At 35.1% G+C, this 23791-nt stretch overlaps 1 long non-coding RNA gene across 1 annotated transcript; it reads right to left on the reverse strand.

Annotated features, from left to right (window-relative positions):
• Window positions 1-7454: 7454 nt before the first annotated feature.
• Window positions 7455-19765, reverse strand: LOC135295396 (uncharacterized). The gene is made up of 4 exons (XR_010357469.1): window positions 19702-19765; window positions 16182-16275; window positions 14542-14683; window positions 7455-7673 (listed from the first exon to the last, which is right to left on the reverse strand). It is a non-coding gene; the product is annotated as an uncharacterized LOC135295396 (long non-coding RNA).
• Window positions 19766-23791: the final 4026 nt, after the last annotated feature.

The following is a 23791-nucleotide window of genomic DNA, read 5'->3' on the forward strand; positions in this document are numbered from 1 at the left end:
CAAATGCAGGATCCTCTGGCTGGGAAGGCAGAACACTCCTCAACACCAGCTGAACACAAGCTATCAGACTGTCTTCTCTGCTGCTTCAGAGAGGGTTAATTCAGGTTTGTAGAAGCAAGAGTGCAGACAAATATTGGAGTGGAGGGGGACTCCTGTGTAATCAGGAACAAGTTGTAGAAGGACAGAGAGAAGTGAACCTATTCAGCCTGGAGAAGACCAAGATCAAGGTTACATCTGTTTGCTACTAGCATAGTAGGGTACTGAGAGAGGATGGAGACTCATTCTTCTCAGAAGTTCACAGCAACAGAAGAGGAGGAACTCAACACAGGCTGGAACAAGAGAAATTCTAATTAATTGTAAGGAATTGTTTAACTCACAGAAAGGTTTTTTAAACAAGTTGTCTGAAAAAAAAATTGGAATATCTGTCACTGGAGGTATTTAGAACTTGACTGTACATGGTCCAGAACAACCTGGTTTAAGTAGGTCCAGCTCCTAGGAGCAGGTGGGACCCAATGACTTTCAGTCAACCTTCAGGAAACTTTCAGTAAACTGAGTTTCAGTTAATTTATTTCTTGACCATTATATTTTATTTTGCAATATAAGAACTGTAGACAATGATACTAGCAGTATTTGCATTTCCTAACTATTCCTGAAGAATGTAATGGCTAATTTTTAAAATTACTATTCAATGTAAAGCATTTTTTCCTATTATTATTATTATTATTATTATTATTATTATCTTCTTATTCATCTTCTAAATTCTCCAGCAAAATCGTTGTGTCTGTATTTTCGTATATATATCTAGTATATTCACAGTATTTAGGGTAATAACCAATATAGAGTACAGTACATGCTATTCTTTGCTTTCTTCTTCAATCTATCATCCAACAAACCACTGCAAAATTAAAAGAGTGTTCAAAAAAAATTAGATACATTCTTTCTGCGTTTTAAAGAAAGAATTTTGGTGCAGCTTTTGTACAATTTTGTGCTCAAGATATTTAGCTTAAATAATTTTCAAATAGATTTTTTTGTTTGTTTTCACCTGAGAAGTAATTCCATGTGTGTTTAAGAGAAGGGAAAATTTTTGATTTATCACCAGTTGACTGAAATTCACAGTTCTCAAGCTATGGTAGGATAAATTTCTTTCACTATCATTCAAATATTAGTACAAAAATATATCACCCCTACTTCCAGATATGTACAAACAGATATGTTTATGCTTATATGTTCAAGCACACATATGTAAGTACATATAAAAAGATTTCAGAAGAAAGAAAAAATATCTCAAACTCATAACTAAATGTAAACACTATAGATTTATTTGGGTTTTATACAAATGACTTTCTTTTTATATCAAAGAAAAAATATGTTTATGTTGGCAATGCTTCTTTCCATGTGAGCTACATATACTCCTTCTAAAACTGAGAGAGTCCTTAAAAAGGACACATTTGAAAAACTTTTTGCTCTTACATTTGTAGTTTCAAAGGGGAGCGCATTGAGTTCTACCATAACTATTCACACAGGGGTTTTACCTAAGGAAGTATCACCTGTTCTATATTTGGAGAGCAAGACAGAATTGCAATTGCTCTTTTTTTCAACTTTTTGCAATTCTGTATCCAGGAGACACCACAGCCTTTAAAGTATGGGAGTGGTCTTGTCTTCTTGGATTTCTCTTTTTCAGCCTAGCATGAAAACTTCTTTGTCTTGCATTATGTATCAGTGATCATTCTTGCTGCTTGAAGAATCACACAGCATGTTATTATAGTATGTTATTTCTATTCACTTCAAGACCTTTCTCTGGGTTTAAACTGCTTTGAATCTTGGTACATTAGAATTTGTTATATTGTGTCAACTCAGAGATAAGAACTAGCAATGAGAGAGGAAGTTTGGAGCTAGAGCTTTATGGAGAATTAAACAGATTGTGGGTTGGTTTTCATTTGCAATATAATTTTGGAAGCTGCTTTTGGGGTGAAACAATCAGGTAGCAGGAGATTTGCCTCAACAAGTATGTATCTTTCAAATCCTTTGCACAAAGTTGTCTTAAAATTCTGTTACATGGAATATCTCTTTCAATAAAAAGAAGACCCAAAGAAGCATGCTGAGACAGATGTAGCATGCTCTGACCATGTCTGCACCACGGGCAATGAGGAGAACACAGTTTTGCAACAGTCAAACCCATGGAACTGCTGGTCAGCCTAGATGTGGCATGTGATTACCCAGAATTTCCAGCTTCTTAAAAGGTGTTACTCTGCTGTCAAATCTAAAGGTGACTTTGCAGTTCACCTGGGCAGGGGGCTACTTAGCTAAGCCAAGCAGAATGGAGAAGCAGCTCTCTGAGAGTAGGTCTGGTGTGTGGCTACTGCCTTCTGAGGGGCTGTATGTGGCCTATGCATAGCATAAAAAATGTGGGAACAGGGAGAGGCACCTGTGAAATCTCACTTTTTTCATCCATGCCTGGACTTGAGGCCCAGAGTCTCAGTGAGTCAGTCATTCCATGTCTGTCTCTGAAATGAAGCAGCAAATATATCTAGAAGAGGAAATGTCACAGTTTTGCACTCCTTTTGTCAAAAGATTTACACTCAAATGTAATATGACTTATTTTACCCAGTACAGAAATCTAACTCTTATGCATATGTGCACGAAAAATCACGGGAAAGAACAGAACATGTATTTTTTTCCAAATAAAGCCACAATGTATGTCCTAAAAAGGAGGCTTCAGTAAGGTATATGCCCTTCAATTTCTTTGTGATCTGTTTAATTATTTTGAAATTTCACATAGTTCATACACAGAAACGGCATGAATATAAAAATCACGTGTGCATGAACATATACACAAATACAAACACTAACATTCAGGAAGACATGCCCAACCAGCTGTTCTGAGTTGGTGAATGTGCATCTTCTCTTTTGTAAAGTCTGTAGCTAAAAAATAAAATTACTTCTGTATATCTCAACCAAACAGGTAGGATACGGAGCAAAAATAATAGCAGTTATCCATTCTTCTTACTATAGTAAATCTTATTCTTTTCTCAGTAGCCACACCCAAGGTTACCATATTTTGAAACTTGCTGTTTCACAAGCCTTTGACCTTTTTGAAGATTCTTCTCGAAAAAGCTGTCAGTGACAGCTGCAAAAAGTGGCATCAGCTTGAAATAATATCTGGAGTATATTTTTAAGGCTAAACTTGTTTGATTTACAATTTTCCATGCAGCATAGGCATAAGTATGGGATTCTTCTGACATCCTTATTGAGAGGACTCCTTTGTTGCTTAGAAAGTTTTCAGAATTTTCAGTACTCAAAACATGAATCAAAAATACCATGTTTCTCAGGAGCAAAATGCTGCAGAAATGCATTAATTCAGAGAAAGCTGCAAACCAGGTTGAGATACCTTTCAGTGTAATTCAGTCAAATTAAGTAAGCCCTGATAGAAACCCCTCTATTGCAAAGTCTAAGGAAGAAAAGAAAATACAATCATTTTTAGTGACACAAGAAGTTATTTGAGTACCATAACTCGTGGAGGCTGATTTTCTATGGTTTTGCTGCTTATGGTTGACTGCAAACTTTGATTGAAACTTTATGGGGAAATTTCCTCTTCCATGTGGCTTCTTTGGTATTCAGTAACAGGGAGACTTAGCTGCAGCAAGCAACAACCCACAGTCATCAACACATCTAATATCTTTTTTCATCACTTTAGCTCTGAATTACTTAAAGAAGTATCTCTGTCTGACACCACTTCCTTATGTACAGTTTGACTGAAATGTGCTGCAATTTGTTTGATTAAGGGTGAAAGAACAGAATGAGACTGATCAAGAGAATTAAAAAAAAAGGAGTAAGTATGACCTTGTAAACCTTGCTTCCTTAGGAAAATATACAAAAATCTTCAATGTAGAATAAAAGTATTCCATAGCCATAATCAAATCTGGTCTCAAATCACACTTTTTCTGTGCTAGCATATAATGCTGTCCAGTCCTGAGCCCATCCCCAGTTACCAAAGGAAATATTCAGGGACAGAGAACAAATAAAAACTTACTTTAAGAAACATTTTAAAGTAAGGACCATAGATTTAGAAGATGCAAAATAGTGTGGATTCTTGACACAATAATTCTAATAGTCATTTGTGAAGAAAAAGTCACCAAGCAGAATAAATGCTTTCTACCTTGAGAAATTGACAAAGCGAAGAAAGACCCAACAGAGACAAACGCAGAATCTCAGAGTCACTGTAATAACACTCAGACAACCTCTTCTGAAATGATACTTTGCCACAGTACAGATGTGTGTAAGGATCAATACTTGTACAAACAGTTTATATACAGTTTTATATATATATATTTATATAGTTATATGTGTGTATATATATATACACAGTTCACTGATCCCCAAGTGCATTTACGATACTCTCATAGGACTACCAAGAATTTTGTCATGTTGCCACTATGTGAAAATATGTTATTTCAAACAATCATAGCATTTTACCTTAAATTTCAAACTGATGACTGCTGGGAATAAGAATGAATACATTGTGGCCTTAACAAGAAATAATTTGAAAATATTGTTATAGAAGTATCCTATCTGCCTACTTCTAACACTTTTTGAGATTTAAGTCATCCATTTTGAGATCCTTTATTAATCCCTTACCTGGGTGTTAATTTACCATTACAAAATTATTTTTGGTGTTTTCCAAAATCCAACATAATTCAGGAGTGTGCCTGTGTACTGAGATCATGCATGTGTTACATAGGCTAGTTGACCCAGATCCCTCAGAATAAGGACACTGAATGAAGTTTTATTTCTTATGAGTATTCTTACTTGCATGGCTTACTTGCTAACCATGGGAGTTGGGCATTTAATCTGTCAAACATTTGTAAAACACCAAAAGCAGTGCAACCTTTGACCTGGTTCACTAAAAATGCACCCATTTCTTGTGATTTTTCTGTTCACCCAGCCTGTTTCATATATTTGTCCCATGCCTTATGAAGCATGCAGACAGGGTACGATCTTTGACATTCAGCCACCTGTGTACCATACTTTTTGTGTGAAAGAAATAAATGACAGGCATGAAGATTAAAAACAGGCCTCCCTTTCTCTTTCCATCTTTTTTTTTTTTCCGGTGTCTTTTTCTTTCCTACTTTTTTTCCTTAATTCAGGTGTTTTGTGAGATGACCTGCAAGAACTATTTGTGCTTTAAATTATAAAAGTTTCTTTCTGCTTTATCCACTGATTTTTTTCTATGTATATGTTGCATAGCTTTAAATAACAAACCATCTTTATATTTTGTGGAAAAAAAATATATTAGATCATTCTCCCAATAAAATAGACAGCAAAAGCATCACTGGTCTCAATATGAATGATGCAAGATATGTGACCCTGTTTTTACTGTATATTAAAGACAACAAAATAAATATTTTTCATCTGAATGATATTTCTACTTCTCCCCTATCTTTAATATAAGAGCCTGCTGACTATTGCCTACATTAATATAGGGGCATTATTAATTTTAGTCATACTTTTGATCAAAATATATTTCTAAGTAGGAAAAAAAAAGTCTTTAATGTATCATTTTATCTCAGTAGCATTTACTTATGCCTATTACCATTAAGTAATGTTGTGTCAATTAAAATAAGAATGATTTTGCTTATCTTCTGTTGTTTCAGAGTTGTCCATCTTGGACAAGGTACTCCTGGTTCCACCCAATCAGTGGAAGGAGGCAAGATCACCTTTGATGCAGGCAAATCATTCAGTGAAGATGAGCCTACCTTCATCAGGACAGGAAAATTAATTTGGCATAAGTATCTAGAGTTGTTACAGACACTTTTGAGCATGCTGTTGGGCTACCATCTGCTCTTCTGGAAGGGCAGAGATATTTCTCTTTCACATATTTTTGTTGGCCAAGTATGGATATTTCAATAACATCAGTGCTGTGTCTCAAATGAGACAACATCCTGTTTAGGAAACTCAACATTTTTTCTAGTGGTAATTCATTGAAGTTAATCCTACCCATGCTCTTCCAATACCAGAATTAATTTCATTAGGAACATTTGTATGCTAGACAGAACATTTCTTTAGCTGATCCTACATGAACAGAGTAGACTTCAGAACCTGTTATTAGTTTAGACTAACACTAAGTCAGTGGAATTCTGTTGACTGTGATAATTTAGAGGTTTAACTAAAAGCAAAAGCTGAGCCTCATTTCTTTGACACAGCAGCTGAATATCACTCTACTTATCCTACTTATTCTACTGCTTATTAAAATCATTCAGTAAATGGAAGCAATCAAGTTAATGCAGAAGTAAATTTTAGTAACAAAATTTCTGTCTTTCTGGTATACAGAAGTAGCAAACATTTTAATTATTCATTTTAAAGATAATTATATTTAAATATTTTGTTTATATTTAACTTATTCTGGTCTATATTTTAGATTTTAATAAATATCCACAATTAAGATTAAAACTACATCCAATAAAATAGTCAGATACAAGAGTATGGTGTCATTCCCTGCATACAATTTGATGTAGCCAGATATGAAATTAAGTGGTAAATACAAAAAAAAATCAATAACAGTGTGATTTCATAATTAATGATTTTGTACTTCCTTCACCGTGCTGTAAGGAGATAAGAAGCCAAAGATCTAGCCACAGCTGCAAGAGTAACTTAAATTAAGTGGTTTGCAAAGCTGAGAGGGAGCCATTAAAAAATGAAACAGCAGCATCTCCCCACACTGCTTCTGCCAGATGGCTTCAATCCTTCCATTCTTCAACTTCTGGTTAGATTGATGTGCCAAAGTTAAAAAATATACCAGATGTACTTTTTTGGACTATGTCCCATTTTATGCTCTCCTAATCAAGACTGGGTTAAGGATGAGGGAGAATAAGTCAGATATATACAGTGACTGGTACCCTTTTCAAAAGAAAAGAACCAAAAATATCTAAAAGTTCAAAATTAAGCATTAAAGCAGAAAACAGGAAGCAGAAAAACTAGTCACAGAAAACACATAGAAAAATTGCATATTTCAGCAGAAGACTAGATAAGGAGGTAGGAAAGAAGAAATAACCAGGCGTCATCTGGCAGGAGAAAGGGAATAACAGTTCTATTCATGCCAGAGAAACAGAAATGTATAGGCCACCATACCCATGTACTAATCTTTGTAGATGGGGATACTTCTGTCAGTAGTGACAGAACAAGGAGTGGTGCTCCTCATTGAAAGAAGGTAGGTTTATATTGCACATAAGGAAGAAATGCTTGATGATGAGAGAAATAAGAGTTTGGAACAACTTGCCCAGATAAGTTGTGGGTGTATCATTGGGAGTGCTCAAGACGAGGTTGAAGGGGGATTTAAGCAACCTAATCTAGTGAAAGGTATCCCTTTCCTTAGCAGTTGGATTGATCTAGATGGTCTTTAAAGGTCTCTTCCAACCAAAATAATTTCCAATCCAAACCATTCTATGATTCCATGAAGAATGAGTGAGTCATGCCTTCTAAAATATAATGTATCTCAAGGAAAATAAAGCTAACTATCCATTATCCAAAACACTGATGAACTTGAATTATGTGCCTTTCCAACAATTCAGGTGATATAAAATTCCTTGGACAACACGGACCAGAAACAACTGAGCTTGAATCCAGCCAGACTCACTGACTCCAGTTCAGTGTTCGCTATGCCAAATTCAAGGACATTTCTGAAAAAAAAAAAAAAAAAAAAAAAAAATCAGTGAATTCTCCTGGTTTTTTTTAAAGTGGAGTTTTACCATTTCACATGTGGTTGTTTTATACCATTTTGAGGAGACTGAAAGTTTAATTAAAGAAACAAGAAAAAGTTAATGGCAGGATTTCTGCATGATGTGTTATATTTTCATATAAGTCACAGCATATGCTTTCAGGGTAAGAGATGAAAATATTTGAAGGTGTATTTCCAATGGTTTTCCTCATCTATCTAACTAATGAAAAAAATAATATGACTATTGAGAGCAAAATCTCCCTTTAAAATATACTTTATAGAATAGAAATGGAATTGGGTAATGATTCTTAATTTTTATTTTTTCTTTCTTTCATTTCATAAGATTTCTGAAAGAGCATACCTAATTTTGACTGTTTATTACTGGAAGAGAAGAAGAACGAGCTCAGAATTCTCTGCAAATTTGACCACACATTTTCATTCCATTTGCTGCTGAGAATACCAAAATAGTTTGATTTTTTCTTTTTAAAACTACTAAAAATTACAAAACTGCAGACTTTGAAATGCAAATCTGCTGTTAATGAGCTCTGTAAAAATATTCTAGATGTTACCAGTGAAGTTACAAGCTAAGAGGATATTCAATCAACTCTCATGGCTGTGGAGTTAAGCCAGTCTTAAATGGTTTGGAAATCTCAAAACAAATTTTTAAAATAAGCCTGGTTTTTTGTTTCATTTTGGTTTTGTGTGGTTTTTTTTGTTTTGCTTTGGTTTGGGTTTTTTTGTTTGTTTGGTTGGCTTTTTTGGGTTGTTTTTTTGGTTTTTTTTTTTGCAGCTCCTATTCCATGTGTCATCTCAAAGTCAGTTATTTAATGATTTTTTTATGGGTTCTTGTGCTTCCTGCATTGTCAAAGTATTAAAATTTCTCTTTTTTAGTATCTCATTTTGCAGTATACCCTGAATTATATGTGTTTAAATTGGAAAAGACAGTTCATAGACTGTAGTGAAAAGTACAGTAGCCCTTTGTTCCTGTGGGAATTCATCTTAAACTTTAGGACAACCACCTTTTACTCCATATCTCTTTCATAGACAGTTTCTTTGTGTCATAGACCTCTTCCTAAAACCGTAGCCCCAAGACATTAAACCCTTTGAAGAGAAAATAGACTTTGCATTCAACCCATCATGCTGAGGAAAGTTGAGCCACACCACAGAAGGCAGATTTGATGTGGTCAAGAGACCTCAACATGGCGACACAATGTCCTGTTACAATCTGGAGATGTAGCAAATGTTTCTGTGTGCTCATCAGTTTTGCAACAACATAATGCATTTCTGTTTTGTTGAATAAAATGGGCATTTATTTTAAAGTCAAATACTTCAGAAAGAAGTCACCAGGATTTCAAGATGAATTAGTGTAATTATGAAAGATGTGATTTGCAACTGGTTGGCAGCTGCTTTTGGTTAGAATGTTTTTAATCTCTGCAGCATTGAAATGTGCTTCCCATAGTAAACGTATGTATTATTGGCAAAGGACAATGAAATAAATCCCAGATTCCATTCATCCTCCACAGTGATGTTCTTTATCAAAAAAAAAAAAAAGATTACTTGTTTCATTGCTGTCAGGATAAAAATCAAGGCCTCATTTGACCCTATGCTACAGAGAAGTAGAGTGTTCTCCTCTAATGGAAATTATTTCTTATTTCCTACCTTTGAACCTTGTAAGTCAATCAACCATATGAGGCCACAAACTCAGAAGTTACTTTAAACCACATCTTGCATTTTTTTCTCCATAATAATTTCAACAGAATAGCAAAGATTTTGTTTTTCTGTGCAAGACATTATCAGCTTTTATGAGGTGGTGTGAAAGTTGTACAGAAATTTTATTATATAGCCCAGCTACAGAGGGCCAGCCCCCAGAGCGGAAAAGTTTGGTATGCTGCACCAAGGCTATCTGGGATGTGCAGAGTAACATGAACAAAAACCAGAGATAATTCCTGGTTTAAGATGTAACAGTAAATTTAGCAATCTTTGCATCTTTGGTATCAGCAGGTCAGGCACACCTTCTAAATGAGAGATATTGGAAACTCCTGTAAGTGACAAAATGAGAATTAAGAGGAAGTTCTTGATTCTTCAAGTGGAGACATAATTATTCTTTGCTTTGGGTTTCTATACTGAAGCACTATCAAATATTTCATGCTTGCAACTGGACATTGCCTTTAACATTTTATTAATATGAAATTATCATTAGCATCATAACTGCTTTAACTCTTACAAAAAGGAGTTAAACTATAAAAGTACATAATAAAATGAAGAAATATACCTTTTTCAGTTATCAATTTAGTATCATAATTTGATTCTGATATTTAAGAAATCAGATTAAATCTCTTTTCTAGCCTTGAGAATAGAAAATTTTAGAAATGTCTGTAAACAATTGTGTATTGACTAAAATGTTTATATACTTTTTAATGTTTGCTATTTATTATTCACTTTTTCTTTTGAGTTTTCTCATGTCAAAGATTGCTAAAAATTCTGATTTTGTCTTTCAGCATAAGTACTGACCAGGTCTCTTATTCCTGCATATTTCTGTAATAAAATAAATTTAAAAGTACATCCCGTGTCTCTTTGCTGCTTACTTTCTTATTCAAGTCACTAAAAAATATTTGTGGAAGATAGGATTTGAAACCAGGACTCTAAGTCTATGAGGAATAAATGGTTTGGATAGTAAGAAAGGAAAAATGTTTTCAGACAAACACTGCAATTATGCAGTGTCTGAGTACAGATATTCCTAAACTTAATTGTGGAAATGTGTGAAATATTTGTTTCCCTGAAAATACATAGATTTTTAATGCTGGAGAAGTATGAATCCTCAACTAAACAGCTCTGTTGTTTTCCATTTTAGCATAAATAATTAAGAATGGTAAATATAACATCCTACAATAAAATGTATTTGCTTAAGTTTCATGTGGTTTTCATATGAACAAGAAAATAATCTCAAATATAATGTAGCAGGTTTGGTGTTACCTGCCAAAGTACCTTTTATAATATTTTTGAAGGCAGTATGAAATTTGTAGGAACAGCATCAGAGTGCTGAGCAGAATTTCACCTAGCTTGCAATCAGATTTGGCAATGGTTTCACTCCAGAACAAATGTTTGTGCTGTGCAGTGCTGTTCCTGGAAGTCCAACTGCTAGAGAATCTCTAAAGAATGGCAACTGAGGTGATAACGTTCACATGTTAAAAGAGGTTTTGGGTCATGCAGGAGTTAATATGGTGATTGTTTTACAAAAAATTGTCATTTTCAAAGCTCCTGATGGTCAGAGTCCAGATTATTCTGAGGCATTCACTGGGCAAATGACACACTATAAAAACTGAAGTGTATTTCTTTTATTTTGAAAACAAAGGAAAGTGACTATTCAATTGATTTTTGGAAGATTTCATTGTCCCATGCAAACACGATACTATAATTATTTTTTTCAAACTATGACCTCCTCTAACTAGACCTAGACTAGGCATTGGCAAGAAATACACACCAAGTCTCCAGTCCAAAAAAATCACAATCATTTATTCATATTTTGCCAGTTAGTTATGTTTTCTTTCCCTAGATGTTTTTTTTGTTTTTTTGTTTTTTTGTTTTTTTTTGTGTGTGTGTGTGTGTGTGTGTGTGTGTGCGCGTGTGTGTGTGTGGGTTTTTTTGTATTTTGTGGGTTTTTGTTGGTTTTTTGTTGTTTGTTTTTTTTTTTTTGTCCTGGCAAAATCCTCATCCTGTAAGCCATGTGCTTCACATCTGTTCTTACACTGAGTGGAAGTGATTACAAAAAAGTATAACTTAACCTCTAAATGCTTTTATTTTTCTTTCCGACTGTTATTTTTCCAGGAACATTTGACTTCCTCTTGTTATAATTCCTCAGGTCTACTTTGATATTCTGTCTATACAAGGCATACTAGGGCACCCCTCACCCCTGACAGCAACTGAGTAGGGTTTAGATCTATGCACTGTATGACAGGTGAATCCTTGTACTGCACAAAATTGATTTTTTTTTAATGGTCCCTGTAATTTCAATAAATCAAAACTGCTTTGCACAGTCTGGTCTAGTGGAAGGTGTCCCTGGAAACAAAATCTGTGCATATGATTAACTGCATCAACCTCTTCAGTATTTGCCAGAAGGAAATTACAGGAAGAAATCTGTACACACAGTTAGAAAGAAATTTAACAGAGCAGTTTTTCTCATCTTTTGATACTATAAGATAGCATTACTGATATTTTAAATTTCTGGTTTTGAGCTGAACTCTTACCACTGTTTGAGTACCAAGGATACAACCTCTCATCCTAAATGTTCCAATTTTTCTTTTGGTTACTTTATTCCTTTAAAGACATAAGATATGAGAGATTCTATACCAACAATTTACCTCAAAATACAAAAGAAAGTCCATGCATATATCTTTAATGTCTTAGTTTTAGGTTCTCCTATCACTCCTGAGTGTTCTTAGAAACACAATCTACCTTTACAATGAGCAGTGCTTTCATCAGGTCACAGCTAGATGCTAACACATGAGGCTTTCTGCCTAGATTCTGCATAAACACTAGTTTGCAGGGGGTATGCCAGCAATTTTGGACTAGATTTACTTTTGTCTCTGTTACTGGCAACACAGAATAGACAACACAGGACTTGGCACTGTTCAGGAAGTGTATCAAACCTTTCATTGTTGACAGAAAAAAAAAGACTGACTCAGTATAGCAAAGACATGCAAGTTAAGGAAAGGGATGGCACTGTAAAATTTAAACAAGGTTTACCTAAGTTCATTTTTATTTAGGTCCTGAATTTGACATGGGAAAATCTCTCTTCTTGCACCCAGGTAAAATTAAAATATTTGTAAAGTGAATTTAGTTCAGTCTTCAAAAAATATGAAACTATTTTCCCAATTCTACTATATGCATGCAACAGGGTTTGAAAATTCAGGCTTGTTTCTCATCCCTGAGCACCTTGAATGTTTAGCTTTAACAGGTTTTCTGGCCATCTGGGGAAATTGCCTGAGAGAAGATTGCTTTTTAGTGGTGATCTGACTTACACTTATGCATGGGTATCAATGATAAAGACTTTCAGACTGCAAGTACAATAAGAATCCCAATGGCCTACAGAAGAATAGACAAAAGTGTATCGTGTCTTTCAAAACACTGCAAAGTGTCTTGAATTAATCTTTTTAAATGCATTGTACCTTAGGAGGAAAACACTTAGAGACTAGCAAAGAGGCAGAGCTGGGGGATATGATCCTTAAACTGGATATATTATGACAAGGGTGTATTTCCTCCAGCCACAGGAAGTTTTGTATATGGAGAAATGGAAAGCAATCAGTCAGTCTTGTGAAGAATAAACTGTTGCAGGAATATAATAAGCTCTACATACCCAGCTGGTCTCTGTGAGCCTGCTAGCACCTTTTCCTTCCTGTTGGAGCAAGTAACATCTGTTTCTTAAGTGAGAGAGTGTGAAGAGAACAAGCACACATAGCTATGCACAGAGACATGCAGGTGAAGGAAGTGATTAATTATATTTCAGACAGATTGCTTCTGCTGCAAAAACAAAAGTAAGGTCTGAGTGTGCTTCTGTAAAATGATTTGTGCTTGATGTTTTTTTTCTCTTTTTTTTTTTTTTTTTTTTTTTTTAAGAAACGGAGTAAAACCTGTATAAATTTTATTAAGGAACAATATAAAAATGCAGAGTACTGAAACGTCTCATCAGTATAGTGAATGAAAACAGACCAGATAAAAAATCATCAAGAAAGGAGTTGCACTTCTTAATATAGGACCTTTTTAACTTCAAGAATTATTTTTTAAAAAAAACCATTTCTATCTTTTCTAAAGATAGGTGTTGGATTATTTAGATATATAAAAGTTGAATTGGTGTCTGTTCAATGGGAAAAAAGAGTTCTATGGGGAATCCAGGAAAAGCAAACTAGTTGTAGTGAAATTTTCTATAAATGCTTATGTCTGACATCACTTCTCAAATTCTGTATTCAGATACCTGTCTCATCTCATGAAATGTAAATGCCGATCAAAAGTACTGATTGAAGTTTTAGATATTTTCCCTAAGAAAATGTATTTAGGTCAGCAAAGTTGCACCATGACAACAGTACAGCTTAATATGAATAAAACCAAATAAATCCAGTTGTGTCATTTTCCCTGAGCCAAAAAAAGTAAGTTGTTAAGTAAAGGAAGTCTCATAAACTTTGAGACAATGAATAACAAAGTAAAATATTCAAATTTTTCTCTGAAAATTATTTGAAATTGAATGATCTACTAAAAAAGTTAAGCAGAAAAATCAAGTACAAGAATCAGGCAGAATAGAGTTGAAATAACTAAAGATAAGTAATAAAACATTTTAAATAAGTCAGACAAAATTCAATTGACTTTTTTTAGGAATTAAAAATAGAAACTGCTAAACACAATGCAGCCAGTATAGTCAGCATTTGAACTTGAAGAAAGCATTTGATACTACATCAACTGTTCTAAGTAGTTTAGACAATGTGATATTGACAGACAAATCCTCAGCTGATTGGAAAACTGCTTACAAACTGAAGCCATATGAAAAATGTTCCTTAGTTAAGTATCAAGAGGCTGATTGATGAAATGTTAAAAGACTGATAGCATTTAATCCCCCCTTTCTTATAAAATAAATCACTGATGTGATGGGAATGTGTAACAAGGTGTTCAAATATGCATATGACATGTCAATCAAAAAGGCATGCACAGGTAAAGTAAGTTGCATTAATTATTCAGTGGGACAGGCTTCAAGCAAATTATGTTTTGCAAAGAAAAACATGGAGACCCAACCAAGGGCAGCCAGTGCTCTAGATCTGAGATAACTCAGCCTTAAAAAGACTCACATTTACTGTCTGTATTCTTAAACAGCTGTTGGAGGAACCAGCTCAGGTGCATTTGTGTGCTCCGGGTCCTGGTCTAGGATGACAACATGGCACGATAGTAGCTGTCTCTGTTCCATCTTCAGTCTGGAGCGCTGAACACAGCCTTGAGGAAAATTTCATCACCACAAAAAAGTTTTTGATGAATCAACATTTTTAAATGTTTTGCTAAAAAATTCAAAGTTGTTCAAATTACTAATAAGGACAGCAGGATTCTATACCTGCTTAAAGTTGAACATGAATCTAATTAACAATTGAATCTTCAATAGGAAATAAATTGGTCACGCGTTACCAGCACATATTGGAGCAGTGTTATTTCCACAAAACCCAACAGTACAAACTCAAGGGGAAAACACCAAAAGGCTACAAACCATAGACAACATACTTCAATTCTAGTTTTCATCTTTAGAAAAAATCAACAGCTTCTCCAAAACAGCTTTTTGTCAATTGTACTTTATTTGAAGTTCTCATCAGAAATTTCTCATTATTTTTTTATCTGAAGAGCAAAAATGGTACTTCTTAGTCATCTCATTAATCCACCACCTTGAAAACAGTTAATTATATTTTACTGATATTTTGTGCATTCTATGACTCATTCATCTGTTAATTCTTCTATTCCAGTTATGTTCAGCGTGTTCTTCAATTTTTTTCAGACTGATGTCATAGAACTCATCACTGTCTTTGGGCAAACTCAATCACAGACACAAAATAAAGCTGACTTTACTGGAACAAGTCATTAATCTACCTGTTTTTTCCACTTTTGTTAGATTGAAATTATGATCTGATTTTCTAATAAAATTTTCTCCATTGATTAAAAAAAACCACCTCTTAATTTTTTAAACAAATTTATTAACCAAACCTTCTCTATTATCTTTCTCCTCAATTAGCAGCAAGAAGTATCATTTAGTCTGCTCCACAGGCACATAATCTCATCAGCATATTCACCATGAGCCTTTCCTCAGTTGGAGTTCAATGCCTAGCATTTGTGTCTCCTCAGAAATGCTGCTCTCAGGACATGCTCTCACCATCACTACCAGAACAGACATTTCTTTGTCTCCATAAAATATATTAATGCTCCACTCTTTCTTGACTCTCTCTCATATCAAGAGTCATGATCTTTTCTTGTCTTTGCTCCACATGCCTTTCTTAATCTTATTTTGTGATTTAGTAAGAGGAAGTACAGTTTTATTCTCCATATAATTCCAAAGCTCTTCACTTTTTCAATGGCTGTAGGAAAAATTATTATTGTACTAATCCTTCTCTATGTTTTTCCTTCAGGCATAGCTAGAATACTGTCTAACAATACCTAAATCTTCTTGATCCCTCTTTAAAACACCTTTTTTGTTAGTTTTTTTCTTAAGGACACTAACATTTTCAATTCTACACAGCTGGTTTGTCAACACTTATCTTTCTGAATATTATGTCCTGTTCCTCAGCCTGTATCAACAGGTTAACTTCTATCTATTTTGCAAGTTGCTTATTTCTATCTATATTGCAAGTTGCAATAATGAGGACTCTCTACTTTTGTGTGCGTTAAAGATCTTGAGAGCCACAGTCAGTACTTATTATTTCTACCCCCTATACCTCTATGCTCTATACCATACCTATATTTCTGCCATCCAGTAAAAGGAGCTGTCTCCTGAGCCTCAGGCCAACTGATACCAACTGTGTCACATACACACAGCCAAAAGGTACTCTCTGCTAGAAGAGAACAGGGGGAAGAGTTTTACTTGTCTGAAATAAAACAAGGAGAGAATACTTTAAGTAAGGTCAGGGGCCAGACAGATGCTTAAGATTATTTCCCAGTTCATTTTTTTCCTTAAAAATACAGATGCAGCCTCTAATGTGTTAGAATTAAAAGTTATAGTAATGTGAAAGGTGGATTGAAGGGAAGTGTTCACTTCCCTTTTTAGGAAAAACGTTATTTCCTCTGCTTTGACCTTGTAGAGCTGAAGCTGGGAAATAGCCCATGAAATAGATGTAGTGCCTGCTAGATTTATCTCAACATTTTCCTTTTTTCCCTCCCATGATCTCTTGATTTCTGAGTTTAAAAATATTTATAGGGAATTTAGTGATACCACCTGTTGTTGCAAACTTGTATGTATTAACACACACACACACACATATATATATATATAATCAATTTCTAAAGCAGTATTCAACAGGACGGTCACAAGGAAAGAAATAACTTTTACAATTTCAGCAAAGATTAACGTAATTCAAAAAACACACAGGTGCACAAAGTTAACCACATGGGTAAGGACTTAAACAGCTAAGCATTCAGGGAAACATATTTTTGCATTTAGAAGATTTTGACTTTAAGTGTCACTTACCCTTCTACGGGCCATTATGAGCTCAGTTTGTTTTTAAATGACTTCCCAGAAAGCAACTAAGAATGAGCAAGAATCAAGACTGGAGCACTGAACAAAGAAATTGTTCAGATATTACTCCTTCTATTACAATTTAAGAGTACTGCAATTTAATTAATACAAAGAAAATAACCACAGAATCTAATAGTGATACCTTCCTGCTAACATTCCTGTAAAGCCTCTGAACCATGAACATAAAAAGACCATTCAAGTAAAACATGTTAAATATGTATTATACAAAAAAAGGATCAAGGGAAAAATGCTGTTCTGAGTCCACCCCTAATCCCACTGGTTTTGCAAAATACAGCGCACTAAAACATGGTCATGTTCTCAATTATTTCTTCAGCAGTTTGCAGACCCCTATGAAATTTTTTTTTAATCCATTCTTCCTAGGTATTTTAATCTTATTGGAACTGTTTGTTTCATTTGAATTTGAAAATAACGTTTGAGAAACTCTACATGTGGTATTGCATACCATTCCCGAACTCTTTCAAGGAGGTAATGGAAACTTCAGTAAGGGGAATTAGACAGGAGTCATACTGAGCTACACAGGATCTTCTTATTAGATTAACCTGCAATACAGATGATTGCAAATAACCCACGCTCCTGCAATTAAGCCCAAACAGGAACAACAAGAAGAAATCAACACAAAGTCAGAATACCTACTCTCTCTGAAAGCAATAGTCACCTCATTATCTTGATATCTTGCATGTCCTCTTGGAAAGTTCTATGTGAGTGTATATTTTGGGGAAAATTTGTATTTGGTTCATGTTTATGTGTATATCTGGAATTGCTAATGGATAGGATGGGGTCAGAGGGGTGGAAATCTGAATCTCAGCTTTTCCTATTACATTCTGTGATGACCTTGCATGTAAGTAAAGAAAAAATTTCACCTTCAAAAAAGTATGCAGAGCAATTCAAAATCATCACAGCCCTGATGCAAGCATGTCTATCAGAAATATGTAAATACTGACCTTGACTCACTGACATCTTCTGGCCATCTGTGTGATTATACAAGCACAGATTTTTGATCTAAGAGAATATATAACTATTTACGATGACCAAACGCTATTCTGCTGTTTAAAAACTAGCTAAAAGAAGATTTACAGAAGAAAGTTTTATTTTTAAAGTTAGGCTAACTTGAGAAAGGCAAAAATAGAGACTTGGAAGTGCAGATCAGTTTTCTGGTTAGCACACTCTGACAACAAGATTTTCAGTTTAATGATCAGCTCAGGTCTCTTCACCACTGCCAACTCCCTCCACTGCACAAAGGACAGAAGTGAGTAAAAACTTTAGTTTTGTCTTAGTTAAAGCATCAACTTACCATCCAATATTTAAAGAGGGAAACACTGCAAACAAATTAAAAACATCTGTGAGACAGCTCATGTAGTTAAGTGATGCTAAATATCTTGCTGAATGAGGTTAGCTCCTGTTTTTGTATTCCAGGAGATTATAAGCAATAACTAAGGCTTTAGAGTAACATGCAAGGAAGATTTTTCTCCTTTTCCCTACTTTAGATGCTAGTGCCCAAGCAGTCTCTGAGCACACGTGAGCTTTTCAGCTTTACAAATTCTGGTTATTGCTCTGTGATTGTGCATGTGTCCTATGCAGCATAAAAAGTCAGAAGAAGTACTTAAAGATCTGAATGTGCAACAGTGCACTCTTCCACTCTAAATGTTCTGAAAGCTGCTTTCAAAATTTTGTTTCCTTTGACCATTACAGGTTCAGAAAGTTTTCTTCCTACAGGGATCAAGAAAAAGCTACAACCCTTCTTTGGTAATATACACTCTAGATCTTAATCATCTATTTATATAGACATTTCCTTTTTACAAATAAATGTAGAGTGAAACAGAATAAATATTCATTTAAAACCCAAATGTTTATGTTTTGCAAAATGCCTGTTTACCAGAAATTCTTCAGACAGAATGATGTTCTCCAGCTGCAGGGAAGGTTTCCATTAAAATGCTTTTATATTCATTGGGTTCACTACTATAGCAGAGTGACCCTCTGTTGGATAATGAGTGAGTTAGGGTTTTGGGTTGCATCAAATCCTTCCTTCTATCAGTAACAGGAAGGCTGTGGTGGTGTAAATTAGCTGGTTATATGATGAAAGGGCATGATAACACCACAAGGAATGCAAAACCTGTTAATGTCTATATACAATATAATGATGGAAGTTTCCTTCAACAAAAGCTTTCTTTCTAAGAAAAAAAAAACAATAAGGTTGTATAGGATGCATAAGAGTACAGCACCATGTGAGATAAGAAGTGCACTTTTTAACTCCTTTGCACTGTTCTCCCTGACAGCAGCCAAGGCACATGTCCACAGCTCATCCTGGCTCACAGCAATACCCTGGGCTGGTCACTCACACCATGTGATTTCAAATAGTGCCTTTCTGAGGTTGCCTTCCCTGACAGCTGAATTACTGCCTACTACTTTACAGCTACCTCTACCACCCTGAAGGAGGTTAATACTTAAAAAGCATCAGTCACATCACTGTTGTTCAGCAAATTTGGAGAAGGAAACTAAAACTAAGCCAAGGATCTTGTGGAATATGCTTGCTGTCTCTCCTGTGTGGGCCTACCTGAGGCTCCAACTGCCCCCTCCACCAACTCCTTGATCTTTCTTTAAGCCTATCAGAGAGATAATGTCCCCCTTTGTCACCCATCATTTAATGCTCTAATATCTTCTGAACACCCCAACATGCATAGTTTCTTTTTGGCTGAGTGGTCTCCAGGACTGACTCATACTTTACCTCCTTATCCAAGGACCAACACTGTCTGTGTATGCCAGACTCACAGTTACCCAGGATGATGCCAAAAGCTGGAATCCATTTGATGACTTAAATTATTTCTTGCTGATAAAATATTTAACAGGTCTCACAGATAATATTTGGCAATATTTCCTGGAAGGATTATGGGTGCATTTTTAAAGCCTGTAAATTACTAATGATATTTTATAAAGCATTGATTAGTCAAACCTTCACATGATTCTTAATGCTTTCACCAGAAGTCATCTTTCCTTCCTTACCAAGATTAGTAACATGCAGAAAACTATTAATAATAAATATAGGTCTTCTTCCTCTGGCACAAGGAAGGTAAGCACTTTTTCAAACCAAATGACGAGGAATTTATGGCTATTGTGCTGCTTAGTGAAGCCAAACTCAGGTACACTTTGAGTAGTGACTGACTTTAACTGACTTTTTTGAGTATGAATGAAGGAGAAAATCATACAACAGTCAAAGTAGAAATGAAAATAACTTTGTGAACTATTGCTTATTACTTGCTTGCTATGAAGAAGTAAAATACCAAGCTACAAAACAGATGAGCCATATGTGACTATCAGAAACTGACTGCTACTGCTTACACTGGTTAGCAATACCTTAATCCTAGTGAAACCATTAAGGACACTATTCAAGAAAACAATTAATAGTGTGCAGTTCTCAATGTAAAATATTATTTTTCACTTAACATAGCAATTGTAAGATAAATTCCTCAAAGGATACTCTAAGGTTTGATTTTCTTTAATTTTACTTTAGTTACTTTATCTCAAGCTTATTTACATTCACTCACCTCCTTCATATTACAAGATGTGATTCAATGCCTAAAGCCCAGCACTCTTCTGACTAACCATACATGCATTCTAATCTGTGAACTGTTCCTTTCTATATATCCCTCTACTCTTTTATCCATAATGTCATTTTGGTAGTCTGTCTTGTGATTTAGGGCAGTGCAATGTGCTTTCTAGTGTTGCTATCGGAATTTATCCCTCCCTTTTACAACATTTCTAGTTAAATACATTTGATAAAAAAATCTTATGTCAAGGATTATGACTTTATTAAAAAATGTTTGGGTTGCCATAGAAAATATGAAGATGGTCCTGTATTCAATTCATCATAGAACTGTCAATATAGACTTAATTCATATGTAAGAATCTGAGTTGAAAGTTTCTCCCCTTTTCTTTGTCTAATCTCCAGAGAAGTACAATCAATTAGGGTTCCTGAAGGATTAGGGCAGATGAAAAAGGTGAGGACTCACCAAATGCTGTTCTTACACAGGCATGGGACAGGGAAGGAATCAGAATCATTGTGTGAGCACAGCTTTGGTCAGTCTTCCACTCTCATGCTTTTCCAAGATCAGAGGCATCATCTCATTTACAAATCCAGAGCTATTAGAAAAGTCAGCTAGCAATATCAAAAGTCTGACACTTAGGGTGAATGAGCTAAAGACAGTAGGTCTGTAGACATACTTCTCATCCGGTGCTCTCTCTTCTGCTGTTTGTTGTTTTTTGGGTTTTTTTCTATAGATTAACCCTCTTCTGTCAAAAGAAGTTCCAAATTCTCCTTCTAAACTAACAACTGTGAGTGGAACCACAGCACAAGGTCAGGGTCAGGGCAAGGTGAACATGACAGCAGGCGATAGGTTTTAAGCTTCATCTTTTCTAAACAGAGAGTTTAGCAAGTTCCTGAAAGGGGAAGAAAGACGCGTATGGATTAGTATTGGGGAGTTGCTGCCCAGTGAGCAGCAGAGGAGAAAAAACCTGCTAAGGTATAAGCAGCTATAGCACAAGTGAGTTTGTTTTCTTTGCTTGATTTGTTTATTTTTCTACAGTCCCCTCTGTCTTGACCTCCTTGTTAAAGAGCTACGTGGTCTGTCTTTGTGGCAATTCTAGCATATGAAGAGCCCTGTTTTAAGTGACCACCCAAGAGACCAGCAAATCAAATTCCCCTTTAAGAACTTTATAAAAAGACAAAAAAAAAAAACAACCCTTTCCTTGGAAACTGTGATATGTCCCTTTAAAATAAACATTTAATAAGAGGCAAATTTCTTATTTCAGTTAACATTTAGTTAAATTTTGTGGCTGTATAACAAAAGCTAGAAAAGATTTTTGAAAGGGATCTACTTGAATGATTTTCTGGGAAATGTTGTTTCCTAATAACTGAACTTTCCCCTATATAGCAAGGCAGACACCCACAAAACAAAGGCATTCAAAACTGTGGGCAATTGGAAAAATTTTCAATCACTAATTATGACTATACTTACCAGGAAAACAACTTTTTAAATCAAGCATGTCAACTTCTGGACACTGAAGTCTAACAAAGGTAGGAATTCTACAGGCAATTCCATTATATATTTAAAATATTATATTTTGTTCCACGCTATTTGTTTACCAGAGACAGTGGAGCAGTTCTGCTTCCTCTTAAGAAAATGTGGCTTTTTTGTGTGTCCTGAGTGAAAGAAAATAGAACCTTCCTGTCTTAAATCCTCAGATCTGAAAAGTTAATAATTTAACAATACAGAACATACAGAATATAGTGTTGCTATTTTAAGTAAATAGGTGAGTACTGAGCATAAATGTTACCTGCTGGGAATTAATACTAACCAGTTTATTCTTTCCTTTTGAAGAAGTATTTGTTCTTCCAAAAAACATTCGTGGTACAAAAGACTTACCACACTTCTAAAATATAAACGCTTCTATAGCCCCCCTCAAAGAAGAGAAAACATTTGGTACTTTTCTAAACTTTTGCTATTCATAAGAGTGCTTCCTACATGGAGGGCTGTTATAAAACATCTGAAGTCCTGTGGGTTTGGTGCTTTACTGTCATCTATGGCATTTTTCTCTTGTAATTGACAGAGAAAGTACTTGCTGGAGATCATCCCTCAAATTCCCTTTATTATGTCCTTTTCATTCTTCTTTTACATATTACAAACTGAAATTCCAAGTGGGCTCCTTCCTCATCTCTATTTCATGGGAGGGGCAGAGATTGTAATCAAATAAATGCAAATTACTTCAGCTGCCTGGTTAGACTCTGAGGCTATCAGCTCTAAGTGATCACTTGTGTGTGGCTTGTGCTTCCAGCAATGGGTAAAATGCATCTGTAATTTCTTGTGCTAACAATTCTTGTAATGAGCAAAGTAGTAATTGAAGCTGTGCCTGACGATATCAAGCAAATTCTTTGTATCTCCAAACTTATTTGTAAGCACCCAGAATAATCAGTAAATCTCTGGTGCCCACTGTTCCTGGATAATCTGTGTTAAAGGAGAGGGGGGAAAAATGAAATAAAAGAAGATATCAGATGCCTCTTTTTCACTGCTAATTTTTAATGTATTTTCCCTGAATTCTTTTATCTTGTATCCATCTTCTTGCTGTTAGATTTAATCATGAATTATGAGGTCTAGTTGCTTTAAGGAAGGTTTTCTTAGACTGAGATCAATAACTCCTTTTGCCTACTACACATTTACTGTAAGTGCTTTCCAACCTAGACCCCAGAGAAGGCCAGCTCAGTTACTGTGGAGACCTAAATGCATTCAGGAAAGGGATTAGGTACTGATTGGTACAGACAGTCAATTAGTACTTCAAAGGGAAGCTGACTCCTTGTTTTATACACACAGAACATGGGATAAAAAATTGTAGTTTGATGTCTTGTAATCTCTGTTGTTTCAGTGTTGACCAGGACAGCATGATATTGGAAGCTTTCTCGGAAGTTAAAAGAGTCCTGCATTGGTTCCTAATGGAATGGAAGCACTAAGAGAAACATTGACATTGTGTGATCTGTACACACTAGCTTTCCTAAAGTATTTCAGGCTGCAGTGACTCTCTGGGACTCTGTCTGTTCAAGTCAAAAGTATTTTTAATCTCTGTGATGTGCTGATCAAACCTTGAACTGTCAGGTCAAATTATTTCCACAAAACCAGTTCCATTTATGATTAATTAAAATTTCTTCTTGATTGCATGCAGTCCTTTTCGATGTATAATCCCTTCATTGTCTAGTGATTCAGAGTTCGGGCCCAATCCCTGAAATAAAAAAGAAAATTATTTCAGTGTGTGTTATGCCTATGCTGAGA

Source organism: Passer domesticus, chromosome 2, assembly GCF_036417665.1.
Source record: "Passer domesticus isolate bPasDom1 chromosome 2, bPasDom1.hap1, whole genome shotgun sequence".
Classification (NCBI taxonomy): domain Eukaryota; kingdom Metazoa; phylum Chordata; class Aves; order Passeriformes; family Passeridae; genus Passer; species Passer domesticus.